This window comes from Ambystoma mexicanum, chromosome 4q (genome assembly GCF_040938575.1).
Source record: "Ambystoma mexicanum isolate Mex_15411 chromosome 4q, UKY_AmexF1_1, whole genome shotgun sequence".
In the NCBI taxonomy this organism is placed as follows: domain Eukaryota; kingdom Metazoa; phylum Chordata; class Amphibia; order Caudata; family Ambystomatidae; genus Ambystoma; species Ambystoma mexicanum.
In genome coordinates, this window is record NC_090928.1 from 967,229,187 (window position 1) to 967,245,691 (window position 16,505).

The 16,505-nt window shown below is 44.7% G+C and overlaps 1 long non-coding RNA gene across 2 annotated transcripts in view; it reads left to right on the plus strand.

The window, feature by feature from the left end:
* Positions 1 to 12,504, plus strand: part of LOC138467131 (uncharacterized) — a 238,592-nt gene extending 226,088 nt beyond the window's left edge. For both annotated transcript variants that reach the window (XR_011268062.1, XR_011268063.1), the window contains exon 5: positions 10,614 to 12,504. This is a non-coding gene — a long non-coding RNA (uncharacterized lncRNA). The remainder of the gene's footprint in view (positions 1 to 10,613) is intronic.
* The last annotated feature ends 4,001 nt before the right edge of the window (positions 12,505 to 16,505 follow it).

Consider the following 16,505-nt stretch of genomic DNA (forward strand, 5'->3'; position numbering starts at 1 on the left):
TGCAAAGTGTTTACTGATCGACACAGCTTTATTCGTTAAAAGGTAACTATTTGGCTCTGTATTCGGCTTTGGACGAATACTTGTCCCACTGTTCGGTATTCGGCAGAATACTTAAACCTTCTGTTCGGTATACCCTTAGTTAAAACCTTCTCATCCTAAGAAATAGTCTTGCCACATCATTTTGTGCCCTTGCAGCTTTCCCGTGAGGATAAAGACTGTTTGTCCAAACCAGTCATGTTAAGAAAAGAAATATGATGACCATGGTTCTGTGGGTGAATGAGAGGTATGGTAGTAAGGATTGAAGTGTGCAAAGCTGGTATAACAACTTCTGAATATCGCTCTCACTTGTGTTCTAGATTGAGGCTACCATCCATTGTTGTTACAAGGTTTTTGTTGTTCCAAGGTGATTGTTGAGGATGGCACTCGGCAAGTGTCAAATTCAGCGAGCCAGGGGACTGTGGATGTGTTTGACAGGGTTGCCCCACAAATCATGAATCTGTTTTGCGAGGGGTTGAACTTTAGTTTATGTGTCATCACCCATGCATCTATGTGTGCGAGACATCCTTTTATGTCTAGCACAGTAGTTGAAGAGTTCTTTTCCAGTTTGCAGGCAACATGGTTTTCATCTACATAGTTGTAGCAGGTGAGTCTGGAGAGGCTGATAAGTTCTAGTAGTGGAGTCATGCCATGCTGAAAAGGAGTAGTGGCCGTGTGGAACTATGGGGTACTCCACAGTCCAGTTGTCATGACTTGGATCTGTATAGGGTCATAATATGGGTTTCAGTTCTGTTGGTGAGGACAGACGTTATCCGTTATAGAGCTGTTCCCTTGATTCCAATATGTACCACTCTTTTAACAAGTAGCTCATGACTAATAGTGTCACAGGCTGTTGAGATGTCCATATGGATAAGAGCACTCTCAGAGTTGTAGTCTGATTGTATTTCAGCATATCACCCATTGAGCACAATGTTGATTCTGTGACCCTTGGGGGTCTGAAGCCGTGATGTGCCTTGTGAAGCTGGTTATTAGATCCGGTGTAGTCTTGGAGTTGACTGTATATGCATTTCGGTATTACTTTTCTGATGAACTGCATGTTTGAGTTTGGGTGGTAGTTTGAGGGACACTTTGGTCCCCTGTCTGCTTTTTGAGGAGTGGTCTAACATCGGCTGATTGTGATAGTAGTGGGACAATCCAGGTGGTGATCAGGTTATTGAGGAATGATAGAAATGCAGGCAGCAATTCTGGATGTTTCATGATGATTTTGAATAGATAGCGAGCACAAGAATGTTCCAGGTATCCTGCAGGATTGCATCAGCCAATACTAATAAGAAGGCCCTGCAGAAAGAAAGGGCAGTGGGTGGTTAGTAGAGGAAGTTTGGATCAAGGGTGGAGTTTCCTTGCACAGGAAATGGGGTGGTAGCCCTTTGTTATCCAGATATTCTTGCATGAGTAGAATCGTCTTGGTGAAGTGAGTTACAATTTGATAACATAGCTCTAGAGATGGGATAGAGGTTGTGTTGCAGACAGGTTTTTAAATTCTATATTTATCTTGAATATTTCCTTTTGGCTGTGTTGTGCTGAAACAATGCATTCTTAGTTGCTTGTAAATTGTGTTTCTGCTAGATTTCCTCCAATTTCCTATTTTCGTTCTTCAATCAGTGTAAATTTGGTGTGTCTTATGATAAGATGAAGATTCTCTGCTGAAAAGAAAGCTTGTTTATTTGCATAATAGTACACAGGTTAATGGCCCTCCAGCCTCCCCCACCTTCCCAGTTCCTCTCTTAACTGTCTCCCAGTTTAGAACCTTGGCAAACACTCAATGCCCAACATTCCACCTAGGTACTGATGAAGCAACATGGCACTATATACTGAAGTGAAGCTATGAGATACACGATATAACACACCTCCCACCTCCCAATTCAACATTCTTAAAAGAAACTAATTGGACACAATCTCAATGTTTGTATATGAAACTATTTAGACACAGTCCCAATACCTGAAAACTGCATCCCCTCCACGAACGCTCAGATTTCCTCTTCCCGACAATCGACTGTTGTTCCACGCATGCCCAACCTTCAATTCAACAGCATTGTCACATTTTCTTGTCACTCTCTGCAGACCACAAAACCTCAGCTCACACTTGGGAACCTTCCCTGCCTTTGCAAATACACCCAATTCCCCACTGGCCACTGCCCCTTTCTCAGATGTTTCTCCCGATCATACCGCTCCTTCATGCACAGCCCCTTGGCACCTACCTTCTCTTTTAACTCTCTATCACTCCACTCCGCAAAACCTGATCTTACCGAGCACAGTGCACTGGTTCCTGTGTGTGGTTTCATTTTTCACAACACCTCAAAAGGAATCAACCGTGTAGTGACATGTGATGCTATCCTGAAAGCCCAGACTCTCTATTTCACCAACTCCTCCCAATTGTGGCCAGCATAGACAGCCAGACTGATCCCTTGCATAGGCGTGCAGTTCAACTGCTCTACTGCGCCATTGGTCTCCAGATGATACAGCGGCATGCAATGATGTGCCACTCCAGTGCTCTCAAGAAACGACTCCATGGTCAGGTCAATTGAACTCCATTGTCTGTCAGAATTGTCCTGGGAAAACCCTCCCTCTGAAACACACTATCCAAAAATGCAACTACCACCCTAGAGTCTGCCTCACACACAACTTGCGCATCAACCCATTTGAAGAGCAAAACAACCAACACTATGACATACTTCTTTCCCACATGTGCCCCGGTAACAGGCCCTAAAATGTCCAATTCCACAAATCCTCACCGCCCATCAGGTAACTCAATGCAACTTAATGGCTGTTCATAATGTCTCATCATTTTGTCTGCTTCCTGACACACAGCACATCCTTTCACCAGCTCCTCGATCTCAGCATCTAACCAAAGCCACCAATAATCTCCCCTCAACATTCCCTTGGTCTTGGTCATCTCCAGATGACCTCTATGAGCCACCTCCAGAATGTATTTCTCACACCTATCAGCGGCACCTAACGCCCGCGTGACACCAGAATTCACCCTCTAAACTCAGCTCATCCCTGACTCTGCGGTAACACACCAACCCATCGGTCAGTGTTCAATCCTTCCAGCCTCTCCTCACAAAGTCCAAAACTCACTGACTATCTGCACCCTGCTCCACAGCCTCCGCCCACTCCCCCTCTATTACAGTCCCCTCAAAGACCACAAATGCCTCTTCCACAAACTCACCATCCTCCACATCATGTTCCTCAGGAAGCCAAAAACACACCCTCAACAGGTAATCCACAACAACATTTTCTTTGCCCGGCACATGTTTCCCTTCAAAGTCAATCTCATTCTTCTCCTTGATGCCGCTTCTAGACCATTATTGAAAAACACACCAACAGATGGCTTATGAACAGAAAACACTTTAAATGCCCTACCGCACAGGAAAGCCTTGAATTGCCTTGCTGCCCACACCACACTAAGTGCCCATGCTTAAGTTCAGACCCTCACAACACAAGTGTGGTGAAAGCTTTGACCCTCTCAACACCTTTCTGGTTTTGTACCAATGACCAAATCAGAAAACCCCAAATTTCATTGAAAAAAAAAACACTTTCCAGCATGAGATGCACATCGTGTTTGGAAAATGTATTATCCCCAAAATTTATCTTGGACAACATAGCTATCTTCGCCCCCTTCTTTAGAAGAATGGTTAACACTTCTTTTAGGGACTTAACAGTACCCAACATCATCAAAACACCTTAACCAGCAAGACCCAGCCAACCTTAGACCCATAACCAACTGCAATTTTCTGTTTAAAATTTTAGATAAGGTGGCCACAGAACAACTACAAAGCTACGTGGACAAAAACAACTTATTACACCCACAGCAGTCCGTATTTAGATCCAGCCATAGTACAGAATCTGCTCTGCTAGACCTTCAGACAGAAATGCTGTCAATATTAGATAAAGGCAAATCAGGCCTATTGGTATTGTTGGACCTCTCGGCAGCATTCGATTTGCTGGATCACACAAAACTCAGAGAAGCCCTGGAAAAGTCAGGAAATTGCTCATCAGGGCCAACTGAATGGATAGCTTCAAAACAGGCAATCGAGGATTGTCTGGGGAAATAAAACATCTAATACCAAACCTGTGGATTGTGGCGTCCCACTTCTTTTTAATCTTTACATGCACTGCCTTTGTACCATGCTTTCCCAAATGGGTATATTCTTTACAAACTTTGCTGATGATACCCAGCTAGTCTTCGAACTCAGTGGGGATTACAAAAAAGACAGTGACACGCTCTCATCTTTATACAACATCATAGAATGCTGGATGAAAGCAAATTGGATGTGTTTAAACGGCTCTAAAACCGAGCTCATGATATTCGGTTCTACACAGGCCAGAAAAAAATTGAGCCCACTCTACTCCTCATTCTCCATTAAAAACACCCAAATTCCGATCTCAGGAAAAGTGAAGACTTTAGGAGTATACCTTCAAGCTTCATTAGGTGCTGAAGCACACACAGCTTACCTAAAGAAACATTGTCAATATCACCAAATACAACTAAAATAAATCAGACCATTGTTAGACCAAAAGAATAGCACGACCATCACTAGGGCTACAATACTATCTAGACTGGATTATGGTAATGCCCTACTTCTAGGAGCAAACAGCCACTGCGTGAAGAAATGTCAAATAATCCAAAATAACGCCATCAGGACCATCACAGGAAGAACTTGGAGGGAACACGTCACTGGCGAAAGGAAGGCCCTCCACTGGTTAGCTATGAAAGAAAGAATTATGTTTAAATCTCTCACTATGGTTCACCGCTGCTTATACGGTAATGCACCAGCTTACCTCAGGAAACATTTCAAGTGGTATGCGGCAACTAGGCGGTTCAGATCCTCTAATACAGGCCAACTGCAAACCACCACAACAAAAAAGCAGCACGAACTTGGAAAAGCCTTTCCGGCTCTAAGCATAAAAAAATGGAACGAACTTCCCACCTCACTGAAGCTCGAGTCCAACTGCATGTTCTTCCGAAAAAAATTGAAAACATTACTTTTCAGTTAACTTCGCGAAACAGGCTAAATCATTCTTGAGGAAATCGGTCAATTCACACTGTGTCCTGCTTTTCACTATTCGTTGTCCTGTCTTTTTGTCAGCGCTCTGATGCCCGCGGGCTTTCAGCGTTTTATAAACAAATAAATAAAATAAAAATAAATAAATAAAAATACTGCGTCTAAACCAGTGTCACTGGCATCAGTCATTAAAAATGTGTCATATGCCATGTCAAAACTTCCCAATGTTGGTGCTGTTACAACAGCCATTTTTAAATCTTCAAACTTCCTTTGGCATGCTTCACTCCAATGAAATGCACATCCTTTTTTACATCACCCAGTAATGGTTTTGCACATGTCTACAAAATTCCTAATGAACGTGGAGTAGTACTCATCAAGTCCCAGAAATGACAAAACACCTTTTATGCCTTCGGCGGTTCCACCTTTAATATGGGTGAAAACAATCATGTTTTAGGCTCCATACCCCACCCACTCAATGTATGTCCCAAGTAGTCAATTGAAGACAACCCGAAACAGTATTTCTCTTTCCTAAGACCTGCCTCAGACAATATCCTTAACACTACACTCAGATGCCAATCACGTTCCTCTAGGTCCTTTCCTTTAATCAGCACATCATCTTGAAAGTAGAAAACACATTTGACCTCTTTCAACAGAGAATGCTTCACCCTCTGAAAGAAAGATGCTGCCGACCCCAGCCCAAAGGGCATCCCTTTAAACCTAAAGGTCCCTTTGTGTGCTACAAAGGTGGTATAATCGTTAGAATCTGTAACTTGACCCGGTGACAGGCCCAGGCTAGATCAAGTGTGCTAAACAATTCAGCACCTCCAGTCAAACTCACCAACTCTCCTATGTTTGGAAGGGAAAACGTATCCACCACCACTGCCCTACTTATGCATCTGATATCGACACACAGCCATACCCTTTAAGACATCCTAGCTCTGCCCTGAAAATACCTTTGTTCATTCCCTCCGTTTTTTCCTCAACTTTCACAACCACCACATTACCTGGCACACTGGGATCGATCTTACTCCCCATGGTACTGTGCTCCTACCACCCAAACAGATTTCCTCCCCTCTCAGAGACATACACATTTTGTTTCCTTTACACTCCAGATTTGCTCTGAAAACCCCTTATATTTCAATCTGGACCCCACCATAGGCATTTGCCTTTACGCTCGGGGTGGGTCCAACCACATTCCTTGAACATTTTAATCGCACACCTCTCGCTCAATAACGGTGTGGTCCGATCCAGTATCCACCGACATGGATATATATATGCTCCATTTAAATTCACAACTGCATGCAGCATTTCACCTTTCATGGGTCTAGACCTAAGTTGTCAATGATCAACTAACACCCTCATTATGTAAGTACTGCCGAACATCATCTTCCTCTTCATCTCGAACCAGTCCAATTTCTCAAACACCTCCACGTGAAAAGTTTAGAGGATCAGGTGGATGTAGTTTCCCGAACTCCTGCCCCCTCACCACCATCATACTGGAACAGCAGGAGAAGGGCCCTTTGTGAGACTCCATGTGTTATGCCTATACCGCATTGAGTGTATGAGAGGATATGCATTCAGGCAACCGTATCTAATGTATCCTAGCACTGAAAGTGTGGAAGGATGCCGTATGGAAGGATGTCAGCACGCACCATTGAACATCATGGAGAGCTGAGTGAAATCTGATGACGGCAGAGTGATGTCATAAAGAAGATATACAAAGCCATGCTGAAACTATATTGAAATACGTAAGAGTGACAGTGTAACTGAAGCGATAAGAGAAACATGTTTGAAATGATAAAGTAATCATAAATACAAAAGAAGACAAAGGGCCGCATCAGGAGTTTGGAAGTAACCATGGCGCTATTAGTGCCATGGCTGCCTCCAAATCCTTACTGACTCCGCCCTGGTGAATGGAGCTATTACCGCCCCATTCCAAGGTTGGTGGCGGCAGTAATTCCCCATTCACCAGGGCCCTTCTCCATTCCTATTTGAGCCCCCATAGGGATCAATGGGAATGGGGAAGGCGCTAATAACGGTACCGCAAATTGCAGTACCGTTATTAGCACCAAAGTCCCTTTGTGGGTCACGTCCTTAAGGCCTGGTAAAACCAGGCGATAAGGGAGGACCCGCAAAGGGAACTCATAATAGGGCGGTAAGGGATTACCGGTACCGGTACCTACACATCATAGAGTGAGCAACTCTCTATAGATGCCAAAAGGAGCAATGGCACCCAGTATAATTAAATGAAATAGCAGTAAATAAGAGGGTAAAATGGACACATTTGTGGTCCCATCACATGTGAGGTCAAAAACAAGGGCTATTCATTAAACCTCAGATGAAGCTAGTGATGTACTTTCACTCCCTTGAATTTTCTAGAACAGAGAACAGGCTACAAGGTCAACTACAGATGTGGAACTTTGGCTCATGGTGAGAGATGATGGACTAATTGGGAAAGTAGTGAGTAATCTGACGTGATCCAAGCACCTAGGTTTCAGTTTCCTTACATGCTGCAAGCAGAGCTGAAAGTCCAAAGTTGGGTGAGAATGCCAACTAATCTGTGGGTCTATGGGGCAACCTGCTATACAATGTTGGATAGACCAATCCTCTGCCATTTTGTTAGTTATAATCAGTATCATACGTATTTAGAGGTAGTTCGAGGGTTGTCTTACAGATAACAGACAGCCAATGAAGTACTAACCCATATATATATTCTATAAGTAGATATGTACCCTTAACCAATCCATCCCACTAATAAGATTTATGGTTTGCCACATATAATGATGACATCATAGGTGACGCATGTTGGGGTATAAGACCCCTATGTAATCAAGTTTGTGTGTGAGTGTTCAAGCATCCGTGTGATGTTTGCCAGTTGATCCTGCTTTATTATACAAAGAATAAAGTAGTAATTTGCCATATTCTTCGAGTCTGTCCAGTTATTTGGTCTGAGATATTTATTGATAATTCCATCTAGCACAAGAGATGCTTCAAGGTGCTAAAGAAGAAACGTGTTCACAGCACCGGGCAAAATGTCCTTTCTTCCAACACTTGTGACATTCCATCTTCTTTCCGGGCCATTTTTCTGAATTCGCAAAGTGATAGGTGTTCCCACACCTGAAACAGCTTTTACGTGTAGACGTGTTCTTCTCTAGAGCACTCAGCGTTCTTTGAGGCTCACTTTTTTGGGGACCTCCCACTTTCTTTACCAGTGCTCTCTTAAAATCCTTGTGACCCGACACTGCACATACTTTATCCGAAAGTGCACTTCCCTTCTTTTCTAGTTCCTGGACACAGGCCATCATTTGTTCCATTTTCTTGGGGAGATCCAACACTTCTTCCAGGCTGGGTCTCCCTTTGACCAAATCTCTTCCGTAATCGTACAATCTCTCCCTTGGAGCATGAATTGGCCCTTTAAGAGCTCATTGTACATTGCCCCAAAATTGCAGCTATTGGCCAATTCACATAAACCTGTAATACACTCATCTATTACTGTTCAGATTGCTCACATATCCCAAAGTAATATCATTCCAATATGATGCTACCCTTCTTTCTGAAGTGAATAGCCAACTTGCATAGATTTACTTCCTAAGGATTCACATTTTCCTCACCAACCTGTCCTTCACCCTCCCCATCAGACGGTGACCCTCCATGCTCAGGTAAGCTTTTCAGAATTCTACATCCCTCAAACCCAAGACATCAAGAGGGCACATTTGCGGTCCACACTAAGTCTGTTTTTGGCCAACGCGTAGTCTTGGAAGTCTTCCTTACATGTCTCCCATCCCGCTGCTAGCTAGCCAGGATTTGCTAAACATTGCGGTGGTAAGTGAGCCATTAGTATATGGTAAACTAACTCCACTTACTTATTTCCCACAGAATGAAGAAGCGTACATTTCCAATGGTGCCGGACCTCTGGATGTCTCCAAACAATGTAATCGTACACAGTAGTGCTTAAATAGTGACCTGTCTTTAGAATGGAAACCACCGCCTGTGTCTAAGATGGTGATCCACAACAACCAGTTGAGTGCCAAGTCAGATTTGCCTGTCCTGGTAATGGACACTGCGCGCCTGAATTAAAAATAGCCACCCTATTGCCTAGAGAAGCAATGTCTGTTCACGCACTTAGCCTTAAGATGACCACCCGGGCAGGAAATTCTTGTGCGCAATTGGTCTTTTCATGACCCTCACCCAGCTCCTCACCAAAAGCTTCAAGAGCCGAGTGCAGCCGCAATCTCCTTCTTCTGGCTTCACCCTCCCGTCGAGGTCGGCTCGGGGACTAGTGATGCTGCTTTTCCTCAACGCACCACCGTGCTGGTCTCAGAGACACGTAACTCTCCTGTCTCATCCCACACCACCAGGTTGGTAGCTGTCCCCACAGCACGGCACGGTCAGTTGCCCTTGCTGACAAGTTGATCCACCATCCGTTCAGATGTCTGGGTCGACGGATCTTGGTTGCAACATTAGCCACTCGCCTGCATTTGATCCCTCATCTCGGGGGGCCAAAAAGCATGATGATGGCATGCTACCTGGGAGAGGGCCACCACCAGACCCTTGTTGCCACTATAATAAGGTGAGGGTTCTCTGTTGAATTAAAAGCTTGTTTATTTGCAAAAAGGTACATGGGTTAATGAGCCCCAAGCCTCCACCACCATCCCAGTCACTCTCTTAACTGCCTCCCAGTGTAAAACCTCCCCAACCATTCAAAGCCCAACCATTCCATCTAAGAACTGATGATGCAATGTGTAACTATATACAGAAGTGAAACTATGAAATACAGAATATAATAGTACCATTTTTGCAAAATTCTCATTCTGTGAGTTTTTAAAGCTTTTTGTGATATATCTAATCTAAAACTATATTAATCCAGATCTCAATGTTGTGGAGTTTTCTTCCAGGGCGTTTGTTGGTCAGTCTGGTGTAGCGTTGGTTTGTTTAATCCCAGTCACTTTATTAAGGTATTGTTTTTTACTTCTGTCCAGGGTCTAAACAGTGTCAATAGGCCTAAGGACTGTGCTGCACACAGCAGAGCTTTTGTGAAGATTGTGAAAGGGATTAATAAATGGTCTCCCAAAGAGAGGTGGGCGGGTGATCAGACTGTTGCAATGCTCTGAATACATAAGATGATATCAAACATGTGGTCAGCTTTGTGGATACGACCCTTCACTAGTTGTTTGAGATGCAGTGCTGTGAGATTAGCTATGAGGGATTTTGTGCATCCCATCTGAGTCACCTTGGAATATTGCTGTCTACCCAGTGAAAAAATCAACTGGAGTGTTGTGGAGATTCATACAAGATTTACGCCCTTTGAATAATAATATTGTTGAGGCTGAATTTCCGGTAGTGCCCAATCCCGCAATGATATTGCGTAATATACTGCCCACAGCCACTTATTTCACAGTGATTAATTTGAAGAATGCTTTATTGAGTATAACCCTCCATGAAAATGCATGATATTTAACAGATGTAGAGAGCACTCCGACTGTCTTAGGAAATGAGTTACATGACTATTTGATGTCCATTACTAAATACCTCTCTTTCATTTCCTGACAGGTAATGGAAAGTTAGGGGGTATTGCAAAAGGCACAGAAGAAGACGCAACAGAATTAAATCCTACTGGAGTTATCAACTTTTCCCTTTTCCTGTGGTTCCACTTAACCGACATGAAGCGATGCAAGAGTGCTGCCTCCACCAGGAACCAAAGGGAGAAGAGAATCGAGGGCCCACCAAACGGGCCACAGCTAGAGCTGCAAATAACTGTGACCCAGAAGGGTCAGAAAAGTAAAAGGAATATTTTCAATGATCGACAGATTTTTCATTAAAAAACATCCTGGATACCTGTTGAGCAGTGCTTTGCAATGGAGGAATGATTTGGCGAAGTTTGACCTGAAAGATCGTGCAGTGGTGCCTGAAGAATACAGTTCTGGTAAATTTAAGAGACTATGGGTCTCCTTACGGGTCCGGTGGTAAACCTGATGGTACTACTGGTGGGTTGCCGCTGGACCCGTAAAGAATTACCGGCGCCTGACTTCCCGGTGCCACCGGGCTATTGCAAGTCCGGCAGCCGGGAAGTCAGGCAGCGGTAATTTCTTTAATCCCCATTCCCAAAGAGTCTAACACGGGAGCACCGGCACTGTTGCGGCTGCCATCCCGCCCGGCACGTCTAACATGTCGGGAGGTACGGCACCCGCCTGCAGAGTTGCAGTGTGCCGGTCTGGAAACAATGCTGCCAGTAAGCACTGTTGTTTCCAGACCGGCACATTTAGAATGAGGCCCTATCTTTTATTTTTTGTAAATCTTGTATTTTATTTTACAAGCATACAGCTTGACTCACTCATAGTTGAAAAATAATATATATATAAGGATTGTTTTTAGTATATCTCCATTAATTATTTTAGGAATCTAGCTCAGCTTGTTTCATCCTGTTGGGATAAACTCCTAGGTATGCCAGAGGGCCACCAGAAGTTCACAGACACTTGGAAAGTCCAACACCTTCCCCAGGAGGAATGTAAGACTCAGTCAAGTGGCAAGTTCAAACGGTTTATTACAACAAAACCAACAGAGACCAGTACAAGAAATCCATGGATGTCTCAACATATCCTGGCTCGCAGACCAGTTTTGTATCCTGATTGCGTCATAGTGATGTCACAAAGTGGGCCCTACTGCAGAAAACCTATCGCCATCTGGGATTGGCCACCAGGAGCCTAATACCTTGTATGATTCCCTAAACATATTATCTCTATTTATAACAAAGCTGCAGTGTGAGGGTCTTACCATTGGTTCTTGCCATTGCTACCCACCCAAGGATACTGATATGTGGTTGGCTAGAGCTGACGTCCCCAGGCCTGGGATCCGTAAAGGTTCTCAGCTCTTGCTGCACCTTCTCGGGGTAATAAGAACAAAAATGTGTGTGCATTGTAACTTGTGTGTACCATCGTAGTCTTGTTTCACATTGCAACATCTTTGTTGCAAACCTCTGTCTGGCGGCGTGACTTCAGCTCCCTTTCCCAGTGCTGGTTGCTGTCCATTGACTGAGTCGGTCAGGTCACGTGTTCGGAGACCATGATTTGGAGCTGTGCAGCTCTGAATTATGAAGAATTATTTGCATTTATTGCAGCTGGTGTTACTGTCGTTCAGGGAATGAAATGTCATCAGTATCTGGTGGCCTTGTCAGTGGGTCCAGTTTCACACATTTGCTCTTGTCCAGCCTGAATTCAACCTAGCGCAGCAAGAGGCTTGTAGCCTGCTGTAATTTTCCTAAACCATAATGTGGTTTCTAAAATGTTTGTACTATTCTATATTCTCCACAGGTTAATCACACTTGGCTCTGTCAGGTCCCATAAATGCTCCTGTAGTTCCATAAGGTTATTTGCATGTAAGCATCTGCAAGCTTTACTCTGGATCTCTTGCTACTTGCAGTATCTGTGTTTAGCTAAAGGCAAAATAATAAAAGCAATGACAGTATGTATATGTATCTGTCCTCTAACTATACAACTGTACACTTGTGTTCCTCATGTATTCGAGTGTGTATTTGTGTCCCGGTGTGCGGATGGCACGTGTGCTTATTGTCTAACGTTGATAAATTGTGGTGTCTCCATCAACGTCAGCAACAGGGCTTCTCAGCGCTTTAACTGATACTGTCAATTGAGGTCTCTTTAGTTGCAGCCTGGGGCTCCTCGTCCACCTTGGGGCAGACGTGTACCGCACCTGGTCTGTAGGGCTGGCTCAGTGGGTTCCTCTCGACATACTTATCGATCATTGGAGCACTAGGAATTGGTTCGAAATAGTATTGTCAATCACGGTATCTCCTGGCCTTCTTCCACATCATGTATCTTATAGGAGGGGGAGGAAGGAGTGAACTTCCCCATCCCTCTTCAGTCTGCCCTCTGGTCGACCTGTCCACCATATCCTTGTATGACAGTCCTTTTGCTCTGGGCTGCCATATCTTCTCTATACCTCCGAGGTGACATTAATAGTTTGTGTGGTCATCGATTGACCAGTGCATGTAACAACATACTCCTCCAGGGTTGCACCAAACTCTCTTCCTGTCATAGATTGAATTTTGGATCATGTGGATTATCCAGCTTTTGTTACGCTCACTTGTTATCCCCTGGGCCATCTAGAAGTCTCTTTGAGATATGGAACCCTGGATGCGTAGTTGCCCAGTGCTGAATAATGAATTTGCAATTACAGAAGGGAGGATTTGTGATAACTGTCTCTAATGGGTGAATCTCCTACCTCCCTCTGACCGGTCCCCTTCCCACTGTTTATTTCTCACCTTAGTTATTTGTAGGGTGAGCCATCCATTCTGCATTTCTTGTGCAGGGGCGCTTGACGTTTGTTGGCGAGCTGCCCGAGTTGCTTCACTGGTGCAGTGCGCCTTCATTGGGCCCAGGCCTGCTGTGACCCCGAATCCGCTGATAGGCAGGTAGGTTTGTTAATTGTAAGTCTTTGTTCTGTTTGTGGTGGGACTTCGTGAATGTCTTTATCACCTTTTTTCAGTTGTGTAGGTCTTGCTGCTGGCGTGCCGGATGGAGAGGCACGTTTTTAGGTAAGAGACAGCACGAAGCGCAGCGCCTTTATTGTCTTTTAAAGCTAACCTGTGTTTTCTTCTTCTTCTCCTTACAGGCCGCTGTGGTGCTGCGAGCGGATGAGAGCGCGATGATAGCGTTCTTTTACTGTGATTTGGTTAAGTGTACAGTAATCTATACAAGTCCTCAAATCTCCTTCCTTCTTTGGCACGAAGAATAAGGGGGAGGCTGCTGGTGACTTTGACGGGTGGATAAACCCATTAGCCAGGTATTGATCCAGATCGGACTTCAACTGGAGATTTTCGGTTTCCGTGAGTGCATAAATTCGACCACAAGGAACCTGTGTGCCAGGTATCAGGTCGATCTGACAGTTATAGGGCCTATGTGGCGGTAATGTGTTAGCCTGTTCCTTCTGAAAAACATCTTGATAATCTTGATATTCTCTTCGTAAGGTGTCCATTGGTTCCGCGATACCCGACGCTATTCATTGGACAGATTTCAGGTTTGGCTGTGGTGTAGCTTTCAGGTAGCAAGTTTGGGCGCATTCGTTAGAAAAGGTCAGTCTCTTTGCACGCCAGTCTATGTGAGGATTGTGAGTTACTAACCATGGCCTGTGTTTGTAGTAGCTGTTTGCTTAGTTCATCAGTACAGTCTTTTGTGACTATTAACTCTCATTTTAAGGCATTGGTTTCTTGCCGGGCTGCATGTACTTCGGTGCGTAATTGTCCGAAAAGCTGGGCTAACTGGTCAGTTTAAGATGTCTCCATGACAAACAGGTGGATAAGGTTTAAAGGCTTTCCGTTCTGTTACGCTCACCTGATCTCCCCAGGGTGTCTGGAAGGCTCTGAGATGTGGAACCCTGGATGTGTAGTTGCCCAGTCCTGAATAATGAATCTGCAATTAGAGAAGGGAGGATTTGTGATAACTGTCTCTAATGGGTGAATCTCCCACCTCCCTCTGACCGGTCCCCATCCCACTGGTTCTTTTTCACCTTAGTTATTTGTAGGGTGAGCTATCCGTCCTGCGTTTCTTGTGCAGGGCCGCTTGATGTTTGTTGGCGAGCTGCCTGAGTTGCTTCACTGGTGCAGTGCGCCTTCCTTGGGCTCAGGCCTGCTGTGACCCCAAATCTGCTGATAGGCAGGTAGGTTTGTTAATTGTAAATCTTTGTTCTGTTTGTGGTGGGACTTTGTGAATGTCTTTATCACCTTCTTTTCAGGTGCGAAGGTCTTGCTGCTGGCGTGCCGGATCGAGAGGCATGTTTTAGCTAAGAGACACATGAAGCGCAGCGCCTTTATTGTCTTTTAAAGCTAACCTGTGTTTTCTTCTTCTCCTTACAGGCCGCTGTGGTGCTGTGAGTGGATGAGAGCGCGATGAAAAAACTGGCCTCTGGAATCCGTTAAGGAAAGTTAAGCGCTGTGTGGTTGTTAAATATTGAGAGTGAACTTGAATACGTCTCCTTTTCCTTTGCAGGGTGTTGCTGTGGTGCTCCGGATGGAAGCACAGCGTAGTGCGACGGAATTCAGGTGAGACTGACGGAATTCGATGTTTTGGAAGCGTGCGCGTTCTAATATTGTTTTCTTCTTTTCTCATTGTTGCAGGTCGCGATGTTGAAGCAGCAGCTGTGTTAGCAGTTCGCCAGAATTCCTTAAGCTAGTATTCACAGGTGAGTGGTGTTTCTTCTTCTCTCGGTTTCCACAGATTGCAGCCCGGTTGAGATGCTGAGTGCTGGATGGTGTATTCTCCGGTAAGACAGAATAATCTTGTTCTTGTAGGGCTACAGGAAGATGCTGAAGACCAGGAGCTGGACACGGTGAGCGGCACGCTGCTAGTTGCAGAATAACGTGAAGTGTGTTCTGCAGTCAGGGTGTGGTTTATATAGCTCAGGTAAAGTTGTACCTGGGAAAGTAGTTCCAGACCTGCCACACCCAGAACACTAGACTGCATAGCTTGGTTCTTAAGAACTTGGCTGTGTGGTTGCTTCCATGTTGGATTTAAAGACCCATGCAGTCAATTGAAAGTAAGCCTGGTAAGTATCTCCTTACAGTACATGAGACTAGTGCCAGATGCAACAGGACTGGCTCCAGGAGCCTTTTTGCAGAAGTCTTGAGGCCCTCGAAGTAAATGAGGGGGCTTGCTTGTGGCCCCTGACAGTGGTCATGACAGCTTTATGGACCCTGCTGGAAACAGTTCAAACTGCACAATCTTCGATCTGAGCTTGTCTCGCTCTGCAACAATCTCAGCTTTTATTCTTCCTATGTTCACATCCATCAGGATCTGCATATTGATAGCCTCTTCTGCTGTTTTCTTGCACCTTGCCATGCAGATCTTGATCTCACATACAGATGCTGCTCCCAGCATGAGTGCTCCTGCTATCACCTTCAGCTCGTCTGACAGTCATGATGGCATCCAGGACCATATGTACGCTAGCCAGCTCTTGTCCTTCCCTGTTCTTTGTGCTTCATCTTACAATTTTGCATGCATCTGTGCCAACTGTGCTACTGCATCTGAGAGAGTTCCTTTATCTTTGTTGCTAGCTGGTAAAATGTGCAACAGGAACTCCCTATTTTGCGCAAACTCCTCCTTCCATCATATCTATTCTGGAGCCCCACCTACCTTATTGCTCTGAGCTCTTCCTTTATGGCGTTGAGCCCATTTACTGTAGAGTTAATTGTTACCATCAGCTCCCAATGAGTGATCTGTAACCACTTGGTTACCAACATTGTAACTGGGTTTGCTGCTAGAGGATACTCTGCTTCTACAATATGGTTAAGAGGTCTTAAATCCTGAATAAAATGCCATGACCCCCCGTTGGCCTTCTGCACGGGGTACATTGCTGTGTTGAATGGAGATTCTAATGATACCAGAATGCCTCTGTCTATCAGGGCTGTGATTGTCTCATAAATGTCTTCAACTG